The sequence below is a fragment of the Ranitomeya imitator genome, chromosome 1 (assembly GCF_032444005.1).
Source record: "Ranitomeya imitator isolate aRanImi1 chromosome 1, aRanImi1.pri, whole genome shotgun sequence".
In the NCBI taxonomy this organism is placed as follows: Eukaryota; Metazoa; Chordata; class Amphibia; order Anura; family Dendrobatidae; genus Ranitomeya; species Ranitomeya imitator.
In genome coordinates, this window is record NC_091282.1 from 767,039,158 (window position 1) to 767,053,050 (window position 13,893).

Genomic DNA, 13,893 nt, shown 5'->3' on the forward strand with positions numbered 1-13,893 from the left:
TCAGGGTGCACTGGATGTTAGGCCGGTTTCACACGTCAGTGGCTCCGGTACGTGAGGTGACAGTTTCCTCACGTACCGGAGCCACTGACACACGTAGACACATTGAAATCAATGCATCTGTGCAGATGTTATTGATTTTTTGAGGACCGTGTCTCCGTGTGCCAAACACACAGACATGTCAGTGTTCGTGGGAGCGCACGTATTACACGGACCCATTAAAGTCAATGGGTCCGTGTAAAACATGTACCGCACACGGACGGCCGATTACAGTCATGAATATGCGGCTCCACCTCCCATAGGGGTGGAGCCGCATATTCATTACTGTAAATGAGCGGCCCCACGTGACCGCTCATACAGTAGAAGGTGCGGCCAGGACAGGAAGCAGCGCCAGCCAGCGAGGGAGACGGGTATTTTAATAACAGCAAGGGGGGGAAGGGCGCACAGGGGGTGGGAGGAAGATGGGGACATGGATCTTTATGTTAAACACGATTATCCATATCTTCTCTACAGCAAACGCTGCTGCTGCTGAGAAGATATGAATCGCGGCTTCAGCACCACGTGGGGGGGGGGGGGGGGGGACAGCGCTTATCTCTAGCGCTGTCTCCTGCACGGTGCGTGTGGTACCCAGTGGGCACACTGATGTGCCACAGAAATGCACGGGTACACGGACACGGATAATTCCGGTACCGATTTTTCCGGTACCGGAATTATCTGGACGTGTGAGACTGGCCTTATACAGGTTAAAGATCACTGGTCAAAGGACACTATATATTATAGACTAGAATGAATTTACCAGAGGGAGTCATTATAACATACATGATTGTAAATGACAAAATCACTACGCTTAAAGGGATAGTCGAGGATTAACATGGAGAAAGTATTAGATTTGGACTGGTGACACGTCTGTGCATTATATTCCCCCATATGGGAAACAGACTATCAGGGAGCTGCATATTATAATATCCAACCCCAAGATGGATATCTGTTATTGGACAATGTGCAAAGCAACCAATGTGGCCGTCATTACAACACATGTGAAAAGCCCTGAAAGCCTCAAGCACAAGTGTCTTTTACTGGCCAGTACCCATATGGTACCGGAGTCATATGAGACTTTATATACTACACAGTGTATAAAAAAGCCATCATTCATCAAAGCTTGGGATAAATCAAGCACTGCATTAACAGGAGAAGTAGGCCTCATTTATCAATATTGCCCATAGCAACCAATCAGGACATCGCTTACATTTTTTCAGAAGAGTTTAAGAAATGAAAGCAGCACTCTGATTGGTTGCTATGGACAACAAAGGGTTCAGTTTTACAGCTAGGCCGGATCCACATTCCCCGTGAAGGAGGAAGCGGACATTGTTCACACTGTGCATAGAGCTTCGAGAGTTTCTCAAACACATTTGGCTTGACGTTAAGCCTTGACCACATGACAGACTGTGCGTGTAAAAATATTATTCATGTGAACTGTGCCATGGATCCTAGAATAAGGACCAAACTATGACCCTATGAATTAGGACTTGAAGGCAGTTTGGATAATTGAGGCCTGGGGTCACGTGGTGCAATATGACGGCCCACCAAGTGCAAAATGGACTGTCGCCAGACAGATGGTGTGCATCAAACATACCACTCAAAAAGCAAAGGGGGCGCTATGGAATGAGGGACATCAGTAGGCTTATGGATGCAACCAATATGGCCGCCGTTATGACTCCTGTCACTCTGCTGTCCCGATACTCCTGTAAAGCAAATAAGATGAGACATGTAAATTATCACCAAATTTGATGGCATAATATACCATTCGGAAGTCTGACAACCTTTACAGGAAATTTACCATAGGTTGTCAATCAGCTTTCCGGAAAACAGATCTGGGCACTTGCATTCAGAACGAGGTCTGAAGTCAGCGTTATGGCTGCAGGACGTACAGGTAGCAATGCCAAGCACTGTGCCCATGACAGCGTCACACGAGTCGTGCTCACTACTGGTCACCAGGGACTATGAAGGCACGCGGCAGGTGCCCTAGTAACTGAGCAATGCTCCGGAGAGAGCCACAACCTCAACATTACACACCCAGCCCCAGGCGGGCAGACCAGTGCTTCACAGCCCTTAATTATACCCAAAGCCTACAATTGTCAGGAGCTCAGCTTACTGTTTGCTACATGTTACCCAAATAGAATGGGATAGCAACAAACGTGTCAAAGGGAATCCATTACTGATCAACAGATCAGCGGCAAACACTGGGGTCTTAAAGGGGAATGCACTATAGAAAAGGGGCTTGTGTAGCATTATACAAGTACGGCTGCTGTCTTACATACCAGAGCCACGCTAAGGGTATGTTCACATGTTGTGAATTCCCTAAAAGTTTTGCTGCAAGAAGTTCTGTAGTCGTCTTATTCATCTTAAACAACCTAATTCTGATTAAAGGAATTGATTTTATAAGATGATTTACGACCCATGTCACCTGATTGCAGTTTGTTTTTTAAAAAAAGCTTTATTCACTCTCCCCTGGTCCAGAGATTAGTGTCTGCCGTTGCTCCCATTGTCCATTATTGTCTGTAATGCTGAAGTCATGTCAATAGCGCTACAGCTAATCACGAAGCTCAGCGGCTCGCAATAATCAAACCGGGCAGAGCTGATTGGCTGCAGCTCTATCGCCGTAACGTGAGCATTGCTTACAATCACAGACTCCGCGCTGGACCCTGTAATGGAGGTTTGGCTTACCGACTCCACAGCCCTGTGTAAAGCGCTATTTGGGTTTTTTTAACCAAACTGCTGCTGGGAGAAATAGGAGTTTACCTAAGAAACTGGAAAAGCCCTTTAAATAATATACATTTGGACAGTGTTCAAATTCACCACCAGGGGCCAAGTTTATCTTTGATTTGAGGCTTTTTTTTTTTTTATTATTTGCACCAAGTTGAAGTTTTGTGCTTTCCCCACCCGCTTTGTAGAAATATATGAAGTTGTCACGCTCGGGTCGGTAGACCCGCGGGCAGTCCATGCATTAGCGATCCGATATCGGACATCTCAATGTGCCTTAACGTACAACATTTTAAAAGTAAAATGCAGCTGAGAGTTAGGATTTACAAAGAGCATAAAAAAAAAACAAACAAAAAAAAACGAAGCAAACACCTAGTGTGAACTTAGCCTTAAACTAATCTAAAAAAAAAATAAATAAATAAAAAAAAACGTTGAATCTGCACCAATATATCAAACACTGTGAGCCCATTCTGATGAATGTGGCACAAACTACACCAGCACAAAAACAAAGACAAAACACACAAACCTACTTAAAAATCCCTGTAAATGATGAACTGGAGCCAGTATCTTCAGGCTGCGTCTTGTGTTTGACTATGACACAATGAGTTCATGTTGCCCGGTGCAGAAACGCTGCGCTTTGTCTGCACCAAAATACACAATAGTAATCTGCGCTGATTAGGACATTTTTGTTGTGTTTTTCCAGTTTATGAGTTTTTGGTGCAGATTTGACGGCGTTTTTTCGAGGGCATTTTTTATTTTAAATACAAGATCTTGCATTTTTTTATGTTTTTCAGGCTCACCATGAATGCCGATAAGGAGAGAACGCATAGCTACACAAAATCTTTAAAAAAAAAAAAAAAAAAAAAAAAACAGTGGGCATGAGTTTTCCAAAAATACTTGTCAAATAAGTGAAAAACGTTGCAAAAAAAAAAAAGGCAAGTTTTGTAAGCATTTTACTACCACAACTTGGAAAAAACAATGTGTGGACATACTCTTAAAACATTGGAAATAAAAATGGATGTGCCGCAATAACAGATCCAGCCTGCAGACAAAGGGTGGCGCCGTTTCTAGCAGAAAGCAAGCATGCGTTTCATCCTTTATATACTCATAAGACTGGGGCTACATGGCGAATTCAGCCATGGAAATGGTGCATCCGAAGATCACATCTGTGACATGCAGGTTGCAAGAGACCAAACTCTTTATGCCATGAAGAAGCATCGGCGTCCTGCACAATGTGATGTCAGAGGGTTTGTCTGCACATTGCAGAAACAGCACCACACCTGTCCATAGGTTGTGCATGGTATTGCAGGTCAGCTTCATACAGAACAGCTGATCATTGAGAGTCCTGCTCCAGAGACACTTGTAAACAGCTGCTAAAATGAATGGGCGCCCATGTGGCACATGGACAGGATGGGTCTGTTAAAGGGATAGCCACTACTTATAACCTTTAGGTCAGGCTGGGAGTTGTAGTTCTGCATCAGCTATGATTTACAAATACAAAGAATCTCATCATCCACAAGCCTGGGCAACCAGACTCAACCAACCCAAGTACAAACACCTCCTGCCTGGGTGACGGCTGTTTCTCCCCAGGCAGTAGCTGTCAGCAGGCACATGACAGGCTCCGGCTGCGTGTTCAGACCCAGATCTACCCCAAGCATTCAGCCAGTGCTGTCCCTCAACCAGACCGCACACAGGTATTCAGTATTTTCTTACAAGCCACAAATTTAGCTTCAGCCATTTCTTCACTATATCTGTTCTTTGGAAAAGTTGGGTGACAAATCAGTAGGCTTGACATTGTAGATTGTGGCACATTGTACAGACTTCTGAAATATATATCAATCAGATCGTAGAGAAATGCATACTCCCCTCCGCTCTGCATACATTGATGGATCTGGAAAAGCAGAGTCACCACAAATGGAAGCATCCGAGAGGCTGACAGCCAGATTTTCCTGACCACCCAATGGCACCGCAGCAGGGGCATAACTACAATAGGTGCAGGGGCTGCAGTCACCCCTGGAGCCGAAAATGGCCCTTTGGTCTATATGAAAAGATAAATACTGTTAAAGACTTGGAATTATTGGGGGCCCTGTGGGAGTTTTTGCATTGGGACCCATGACCTTCAGGCTACCCCACTGTACAGCAGCCTGCTCATGTGGCAATTCACCCCCAATCCCCATAGTCACAGCCATCCATGGAGCAGAAAGCACATTATCTGCTGTCACCCAGCTTTGCCAGAAACAGAGTTAAATGAATTGCTGCGAAAAGCCCAATGAGATCAGGATGGATGTGCATCCAATCTCATCAGCGCTGATTGCAAACACCTACAAGGTAATTAAGAGCCCCCCCCCCCCCATACAAGACACAAAGGAGAGCATGTCACCTACATGACCCATCCTGAAGATTGCAATCAAGAAGCATTAAACAGGTCAGTAACAAGCACCCCATAGAGTGCAGTAACGGATGCCCTGCACGGCGAGCCCCTATAGAGTGCAGCCACGGATGCCCTGCACGGCGAGCACCCCATAGAGTGCAGTAACGGATGCCCTGCACGGCAAGCCCCTATAGAGTGCAGCCACGGATGCCCTGCATGCCGAGCACCCCATAGAGTGCAGCAACGGATGCCCTGCACGGCGAGCCCCTATAGAGTGCAGCCACGGATGCCCTGCACGGCGAGCACCCCATAGAGTGCAGTAACGGATGCCCTGCACGGCGAGCCCCTATAGAGTGCAGCCACGGATGCCCTGCACGGCGAGCACCCCATAGAGTGCAGTAACGGATGCCCTGCGCGCCGAGCCCCTATAGAGTGCAGCCACGGATGCCCTGCACTGCGAGCACCCCATAGAGTGCAGTAACGGATGCCCTGCGCGCCGAGCCCCTATAGAGTGCAGCCACGGATGCCCTGCACGGCGAGCACCCCATAGAGTGCAGCCACGGATGCCCTGCATGCCGAGCACCCTATAGAGTGCAGCGACGGATGCCCTGCATGCCGAGCACCCTATAGAGTGCAGCGACGGATGCCCTGCATGCCGAGCACCCTATAGAGTGCAGCGACGGATGCCCTGCATGCCGAGCACCCTATAGAGTGCAGCGACGGATGCCCTGCGTGCCGAGCACCCTATAGAGTGCAGCGACGGATGCCCTGCGTGCCGAGCACCCTATAGAGTGCAGCGACGGATGCCCTGCGTGCCGAGCACCCTATAGAGTGCAGCGACGGATGCCCTGCGTGCCGAGCACCCTATAGAGTGCAGCGACGGATGCCCTGCGTGCCGAGCACCCTATAGAGTGCAGCCACGGATGCCCTGCGTGCCGAGCACCCTATAGAGTGCTGCGACGGATGCCCTGCGTGCCGAGCACCCTATAGAGTACAGCACCGGATGCCCTGCGCGCCGAGCACCCTATAGAGTGCTGTGACGGATGCCCTGCGCGCCGAGCACCCTATAGAGTGCTGTGACGGATGCCCTGTGCGCCAAGAGACATACATTCACTAGCGGTCACTTATTTGCCATTTTGCCCGGCAATCCCTCATGCCATGCTTGTTCTGTGCCCACTTACCAATTGCAGCACGGACAGACATAAGGCACAATCCCTGGGAATTGGCTGGCAGCATACCAAGAAACACTCAGTGTGACCCCCACAGAGGAAGAATCTAGCAGGAGACATCCGGACTATGGAGTCTGCTCACTATACAGGATGCTCCCTCCCTAACCCAGACCGTTACCTACCCCAATAGTCACTGTGTCGGCAGGGTTCTCATTGTGGGGGTGTCCTGGCTGGCAGGAGTGGTGAGGGGTGCAGGAGATGCCAGCTCCCTCTGCTCTGTTACTGGGAGGTTTGAATGGTTTGGTACAGAAGGAGGAGGGGGATGGGATGTGACGATGATAGGCGTCAGATATGCACTGGGGCAGCAGCATGGATCACACGCCCTCTGGAGGTGCACGGGGGTTACTGCAGCTCAGGAAGCGAAACAGAAATATGTAACAATAAGATAATAACAAAGAGAAGATTATTTATCATTGTCTCACTGACTCCGTGCTAAGTCCACAGACACAGGTCACTCTGGCCTATGGCGTAACCCACAACTGGCATTCCCACTGTGCCTTCATATTCAGGAGGCAATTAGGCTACGTTCACACTAGCGTTCGGCTAGTGTGCGTCGCACTAGCGTCGGGCGACGCAGCGGCGACGCACGCGTCATGCGCCCCTATGTTTACCATGGGGGACGCATGCGTTTTTGCTTGTTGCGTTTTCCGACACGTGCGTCTTTTTTGACGCTAGCGTCGGACCAAGAAAACGCAACAAGTTGCATTTTTCTTGCGTCCGATTTTCGGTGCATTGTGCGTCGCGTCGCCGACGCAGCGGCGCACAACGCTAGTGTGAACGTAGCCTAACCTCCAGATGGAGGAACAGACAGCTCTATGGCTGACAGCTGAAGTTACTGCGTCCAGGCTGCACGTCCTGAGCCCAGAGTGACGCATTGTACCTGCACTGTGAGGCCACGGTCACACCATCAGTATTTGGTCAGTATTTTACCTCAGTATTTGTAGCCAAAACCAGGAGTGGAACAAATAGAGGAAAAGTATAATAGAAACATATGCACCACTTCTGTATTATCACCCACTCCTGGTTTGACTTACAGATACTGAGGTAAAATACTAACCATGTGTACCCGGCCTTAGATTTGTAGAGGATTTTCAGCCTGTGGTTGTTTCCTATTCATTGGCGGCAAGCAGTGGTCTTGAAAATGGCGAAGAATGGAAATTGTTAGGTCGGTGAAGAATTACGCTGTGAATTACCTGTGTTTGCTTAATATCCCTGTAAAGGGGGTTCTCCTATGGGAATAAGGGGGGTTCCCCGATGGGAATAAAGGGGGTTCCCCTATGGGAATAAAGAGGGTTCTTCGATGGAAATAAAGGGGTTCTCCGATGGGAATAAAGGGGGTTCTCTAATGGGAATAAAGGTATCGCCTATTGCATGGACAGTACTGACCAGAGATGGTACCTGCATGGAGTAGGACATTTTTATCCTAAGTAGAACACTTCTGTCCCAGTTTCAAAACATAGTGGGGCAATTCTGAACCAGTACCAGACTGGGCTTTGCTCTCCGTTTTGACTTAAAAGGGCAGTGGCAGACGACCGTATTTTCGGTACGAGTGGCAGCAGATTGCAGTCGAACCAATGTTGGAGTATGGGGCTGTACACATGCGAGATCTTTATCTTGGTTTTTTATCTGCGAAACTCTGCCGTATCTCGCTGTGTGTGATCCCGGCCTTAGACTGCACTTGGATGACTCAACAGTCCCATAGAGAATTATTGGAGTGGTGGACGAGTGCACACACTGCCTCTCCATTCTCACGGAGAACCCCTTGTTTTCACTGGTGAACCCCTTTAAACCCATTCTGGTACTGGGCCAGACCCACCCCTCTGTCCTGAGACCAAACCCAATCTCATTGTTCATTACCCATGATGCTTTCATATTGAAAATGGGTATGTATTGTGGTGTAATAATTATATGTAGGTGGATGTGCCATAAATGTCCAGTATGGTAATAGCCTTATAAAGGTATTCTTCAGGATTTAAAAAAAAAAAGGCCTTTTTTTTTTCTGGAAACAGCACCACATCTGTCCGTAGGTTGTGTTTGGTATTGTATTGTATTGTGTTTGGTATTGCAAACAGGATCATGGGGTGCATTAAAAGAGGTCTGGATACACATGATGAGAGCATTATACTGCCTCTGTACAAATCCCTAGTTAGACCGCACATGGAGTACTGTGTCCAGTTTTGGGCACCGGTGCTCAGGAAGGATATAATGGAACTAGAGAGAGTACAAAGGAGGGCAACAAAATTAATAAAGGGGATGGGAGAACTACAATACCCAGATAGATTAGCGAAATTAGGATTATTTAGTCTAGAAAAAAGACGACTGAGGGGCGATCTAATAACCATGTATAAGTATATAAGGGGACAATACAAATATCTCGCTGAGGATCTGTTTATACCAAGGAAGGTGACGGGCACAAGGGGGCATTCTTTGCGTCTGGAGGAGAGAAGGTTTTTCCACCAACATAGAAGAGGATTCTTTACTGTTAGGGCAGTGAGAATCTGGAATTGCTTGCCTGAGGAGGTGGTGATGGCGAACTCAGTCGAGGGGTTCAAGAGAGGCCTGGATGTCTTCCTGGAGCAGAACAATATTGTATCATACAATTATTAGGTTCTGTAGAAGGACGTAGATCTGGGGATTTATTATGATGGAATATAGGCTGAACTGGATGGACAAATGTCTTTTTTCGGCCTTACTATGTTACTATGTTACTATGTAACTTATCTCTTTTCAAGTCAATGAGGCTGAAATGCAATAGCAGGCAGAACGGAGGTAGCATCGCTCCCTGCTATACTTTTACTAGCAGGGCGTGATTAACTCCTTCCTGACCACTGTGTGCATGTACGCCGTGGTACACACTCATCCCTCCGATTAGACAATTCTGCCGTATCCTATGTAAGGCTGTGTTTCTTCTCGCATCATTGATTTCATGAGAGAATATATAACACGCACAGGATGGATCTGTAAATCATTGCTCTGTTACGTGTCACATTGCTTATAAAATTCAATAGATTCCAGCATTGAGTCAATTACTGTACATGATGCCTGGAAAACCAGTAGTAGGTATGTTGTGTGCGAGCATGCTCAGATAACACCTTATCCCAGCATGTTTGCTCATCAGTCATCACTAGTCAGCTGCTATAAACCTACAGATCTCGAGCATTCCTCTCAGAAAGCTGTGGCAGTGTAATGTCGGTAGTCTCCCCAACTGTAGGCCTGCAGCTGTTGTAACACTACAACGCCCAACATGCAAGATTTTGGGGATTCGGGCATTAGGACTTCTCTGTATATGTAGAATAAATAGATTTAAGATCTCTTTTAGGCTACGTTCACACTAGCGTTGCGCCGCCCTGCGTCGGCGACGCAACGCGCGACGCACAAAAAAACGCGCGCAAAAACGCGCACGTTTTGCGACGCGTGCGTCGTTTTTTGACCAAAATCGGACGCACAGAAAATGCAACTTGTTGCATTTTCTTGCGTCCGACGCTAGCGTCGGAAACGACGCAAGTGTCGAAAAACGCCACCCTAAAAACGCACGCGTCCCCTATGTTAAACATAGGGGCGCATCGCCGCTGCGTCGCCGACGCAACAGCGACGCACATTGGCGGAACGCCAATGTGAACGTAGCCTTACTCAATCATATGGGGCCATGGCACTATCATTTGGGCAATGCGTGGCTTAGCTGTTTGGACACTGTACGGCTTCATTGTTCAGGCACATTGTGGCCCTATTATTTTGACATCATATAACGTTATAACTGTGTCAGTATATGGCCCTATTATTTGAACATTGCATTGGCACTTATTTCGAGACTCTCTGGTCCTATTTTTCAGCCATTGTATGGTCTTATTATTTAGGGACTGCATTGTCCTATTACTTGAGCACTATATGGCCCTGTTGTTAGGGCCTTGGCTCTGCTATATTTTTTTGTTTAGTTTTTTAACAGCTTTCGGCTTGATCTTGACCCATAGTGACTTGGTGGATGAACTATCTGTAGGAAGATGGATCTTGTGCAGCCTAGATACTTTCCACCAGGGTCTTCCCCGCTGTTAACTTTATAGTATTAAGCCATCGGGTCGCTGGTCTTCCTCTTCTCCTTCTTTCTATTCTGCCGACCATAATCTCCTTCTCCAGTGATTGCTCTCTTCATAGGACCATGATGTCCTTCTCCAGTGATTGCTCTCTTCATAGGACCATGCTGTCCTTCTCCAGTGATTGCTCTCTTCATAGGACCATGCTGTCCTTCTCCAGTGATTGCTCTCTTCATATGACCATGATGTCCTTCTCCAGTGATTGTTCTCTTCATAGGACCATGATGTCCTTCTCCAGTGATTGCTCTCTTCATAGGACCATGATGTCCTTCTCCAGTGATTGCTCTCTTCATACGACCATGATGTCCTTCTCCAGTGATTGCTCTCTTCATAGGACCATGATGTCCTTCTCCAGTGATTGATCTCTTTATAGGAGCATGATGTCCTTCTCCAGTGATTGCTCTCTTCATAGGACCATGATGTCCTTCTCCAGTGATTGCTCTCTTCATAGGACCATGATGTCCTTCTCCAGTGATTGCTCTCTTCATAGGACCATGATGTCCTTCTCCAGTGATTGCTCTCTTCATAGGACCATGATGTCCTTCTCCAGTGATTGCTCTCTTCATAGGACCATGATGTCCTTCTCCAGTGATTGCTCTCTTCATACGACCATGATGTCCTTCTCCAGTGATTGTGCTCTTCATAGGACCATGATGTCCTTCTCCAGTGATTGCTCTCTTCATACGACCATGATGTCCTTCTTCAGTGATTGCTCTCTTCATACGACCATGATGTCCTTCTCCAGTGATTGCTCTCTTCATATGAAATGTCCAATGTAGGGAAGTCGTAGCTCGGTGATATTTGCTTCCAGTGACAAGTCTGGCTTGATTTATTCCAAAACTGATTTATTTTGATTTATTTGTTCTTCTTGCCATCCATAGTATTGATAACATCCTTCTCCATCGCCACATTTCGAAGGTGCAGATTCTTCGGTCTTGTTTCTTTATGATCCAGGTTTCGTATTCATATGTTACTACAGAAAAGACCAGGCTATGTATAACCGTGTTCGTCGCCAGTGAAATGTTCCTTGATTTGAAGACCTTGTCCAGTGACTTAATTGTTGGTCTGCACTGAGCACTTTAAGGCACTATTATTTGGGCATTTTATAGCTCCTACTCTTTGGGGTCTCTCTTGCCCTATTTTTCCAACACTATATGGCACTATTATTTAGGAATTATATGTCCCTATTGTTTGTGCCCGGGCCCTATTTTGTGAGCACTGTAATGCCCTATAATATGGGCAGTATAAGGCACTATTATTTGGGGTCTCGCTAGCCCTATTATTCCAACACTGTATGGCATTATTATTTAGGGACTGTGTGGTGCTATTATTTGAGCACTATATTGCCTTATAGTTTGAGCGTCCTATGACACTATTATTTGCACACTGTAAAGCATTATTATACCTTGTGGTCCTAATATTTCGGCCCACTGTGTAACAATATTATTCAGGTACTGTATGGTCCTATATTACTTGGGCACTGTCTTGTGGAACTAGATGGTTTGTATTTCTATTGTGTCTTTTTTTCCACCCAAGAAAATGGACACTTAATGATATAAGGGATCTCCATGCTATAGGCTGTGGCATATTTTCCCTATATTGTCACCGAATGGAAAACAAAGTTATTGGTGACGGCAATGTCTGTCTTTGTGGTTGCATCCACTTCAGTGTGACATCCATCATAGTCATAGCAGACATTGCTCCCAGCTTTAGCATTGTCAGACTGGATTGCCTTGAGTAATGATTGTGGGGCCCAAAAATCATACCCTCTTCACCTAAACCTGGGCCCCATAACCAAGTCCACAAAGGTTTTTTTTTTTTGGCCAAATCCAACCCTGGTCATAAAAAGAGGTGGAGAAAAAAAAGTGAGTGCTCCGCCATAGAGAGGACACAATGCATAGTCGTGCTCACTGCCTATGCAGCCAGACTGTTTAGTGCCCATCTGTCCCTATATTGGGCATGCAATGGTTAACACCAGCTGTACAGCGGCCCCTCGTCTGCCCGCTGTAGACAAATCACAGTAGTTAAAGCGAGGAAACAATAGGTGGCGGGAAACAAATCCTGTGAGTCTTCTCCATGTGACTCATTTATATGCAATTTATTAGATTTTTCATATATTGGGATTCTTTTTTTGCTGAAACCCATCAGCAAAAATTCATCTACTCCACATGTCCTGGTGTGTGATGCTCCACTCACATCAATACTCTGAACTCACACATCACTTTCTTGGTATGTGTTACCTACGGATAGATCATTGACCCATTACAGTTTACCTATACGGGTGTACTTTTTTATTTTTTTATTTTGTGAATTGTCTGTAATCTACTCCCCCTCCAAAAAAAAAAAAAAAAAAGAAACTGAGATCTTTTCTACTAATGTGTTGCGGATGAAACTCGCCGATACAAACTGATGTCATCCTTGTGCTGTTTTCCTGTTTAGAGAGTAGGAAAAACTAAGGACTTTTTTTTTCTTCATATGAGAAGAACAGATGCTACAAGGATTGTAAAACCTGACACAGGAACCAAAAATGGGTTCAGAACACTGAAGAAGAAAAAAAGTTTTCATAAAGCAATCTAAAGTGTGAAACCGGCCTTGTTAAGTGATTATTAGTGGCAACAAAGAAAATATAATCTGCTTTATCAGCAGCTGCCTGACATTGAGAGATGGAATTCAGCTCATTATTTGGTTGTAAGAGGTTTGTGGACTGCGGTTGTTGTCACTCATGAGACCACAGTTAAAGGGTTTGTTTATAGGTACAAAGTTTCCTCTCTGGATGCACAGCGAATCTTTTCCAAAATGCATGAGCACATCTGTAGGTGTCACATGGAGATTTTGATGGTGATTAGCAGAAGATTTCATCTTTTCTATTGCAATGGGTGAAATCCACAGGAAGAATCTGTAGCATAAAGCTGTCAACGTCCATCTGCAAGGCATATTCACAAGCGGAGGTTGCCTTGTGGTCAGTGTATGGCTGGTACATGACAGATATGTGTCTGCTGAGGGTTTATTAATATTTTTATACAAAAACATGGGCATCGTATGACCGTACCCATGAAGAAACACTGTTACTGAGTGATTAACATTGGCATCAATGCATCAGTTTATCCCTCAAAAATATTTTTGACTTTTGCAGCAGCTTCCTGGCATTGAGCGCTGAATTCCAGTCCCCTGATTAGTAATGGGGACATTTGTACTTTCACTGGATAATCCCAGTGCTATAGGACAGCTTGTGATGCCACCACGATGATGAATCATCCAGGAGACTCTGAGCCCATTATTACAGAGACATATGGATGCCCAAGAACAATAAGGAAGGAGGGGCTGTGATAGATGCTGGATAACAGCGCAGCTCTGAGCTTCATGTCTACAAGACACTTGAATGTCTATTGATGTACAACATATGGCCACTTTTGGGGTATTGGCATAGACAGAACAGGGGAATGGCATT

The 13,893-nt window shown here is 46.1% G+C and overlaps 2 protein-coding genes across 3 annotated transcripts in view; one reads left to right on the forward strand and one right to left on the reverse strand.

The window, feature by feature from the left end:
* Positions 1-6,602, reverse strand: part of NIN (ninein) — a 114,242-nt gene extending 107,640 nt beyond the window's left edge. For both annotated transcript variants that reach the window (XM_069735551.1, XM_069735556.1), the window contains exon 1: positions 6,480-6,602. The gene's annotated coding sequence lies outside the window, so the exon portion shown is untranslated. The remainder of the gene's footprint in view (positions 1-6,479) is intronic.
* The window catches only part of ABHD12B (abhydrolase domain containing 12B), a 52,742-nt gene continuing 43,212 nt past the window's right edge, over positions 4,364-13,893 (forward strand). The window contains exon 1 of the mRNA XM_069735562.1: positions 4,364-4,451. The gene's annotated coding sequence lies outside the window, so the exon portion shown is untranslated. The remainder of the gene's footprint in view (positions 4,452-13,893) is intronic.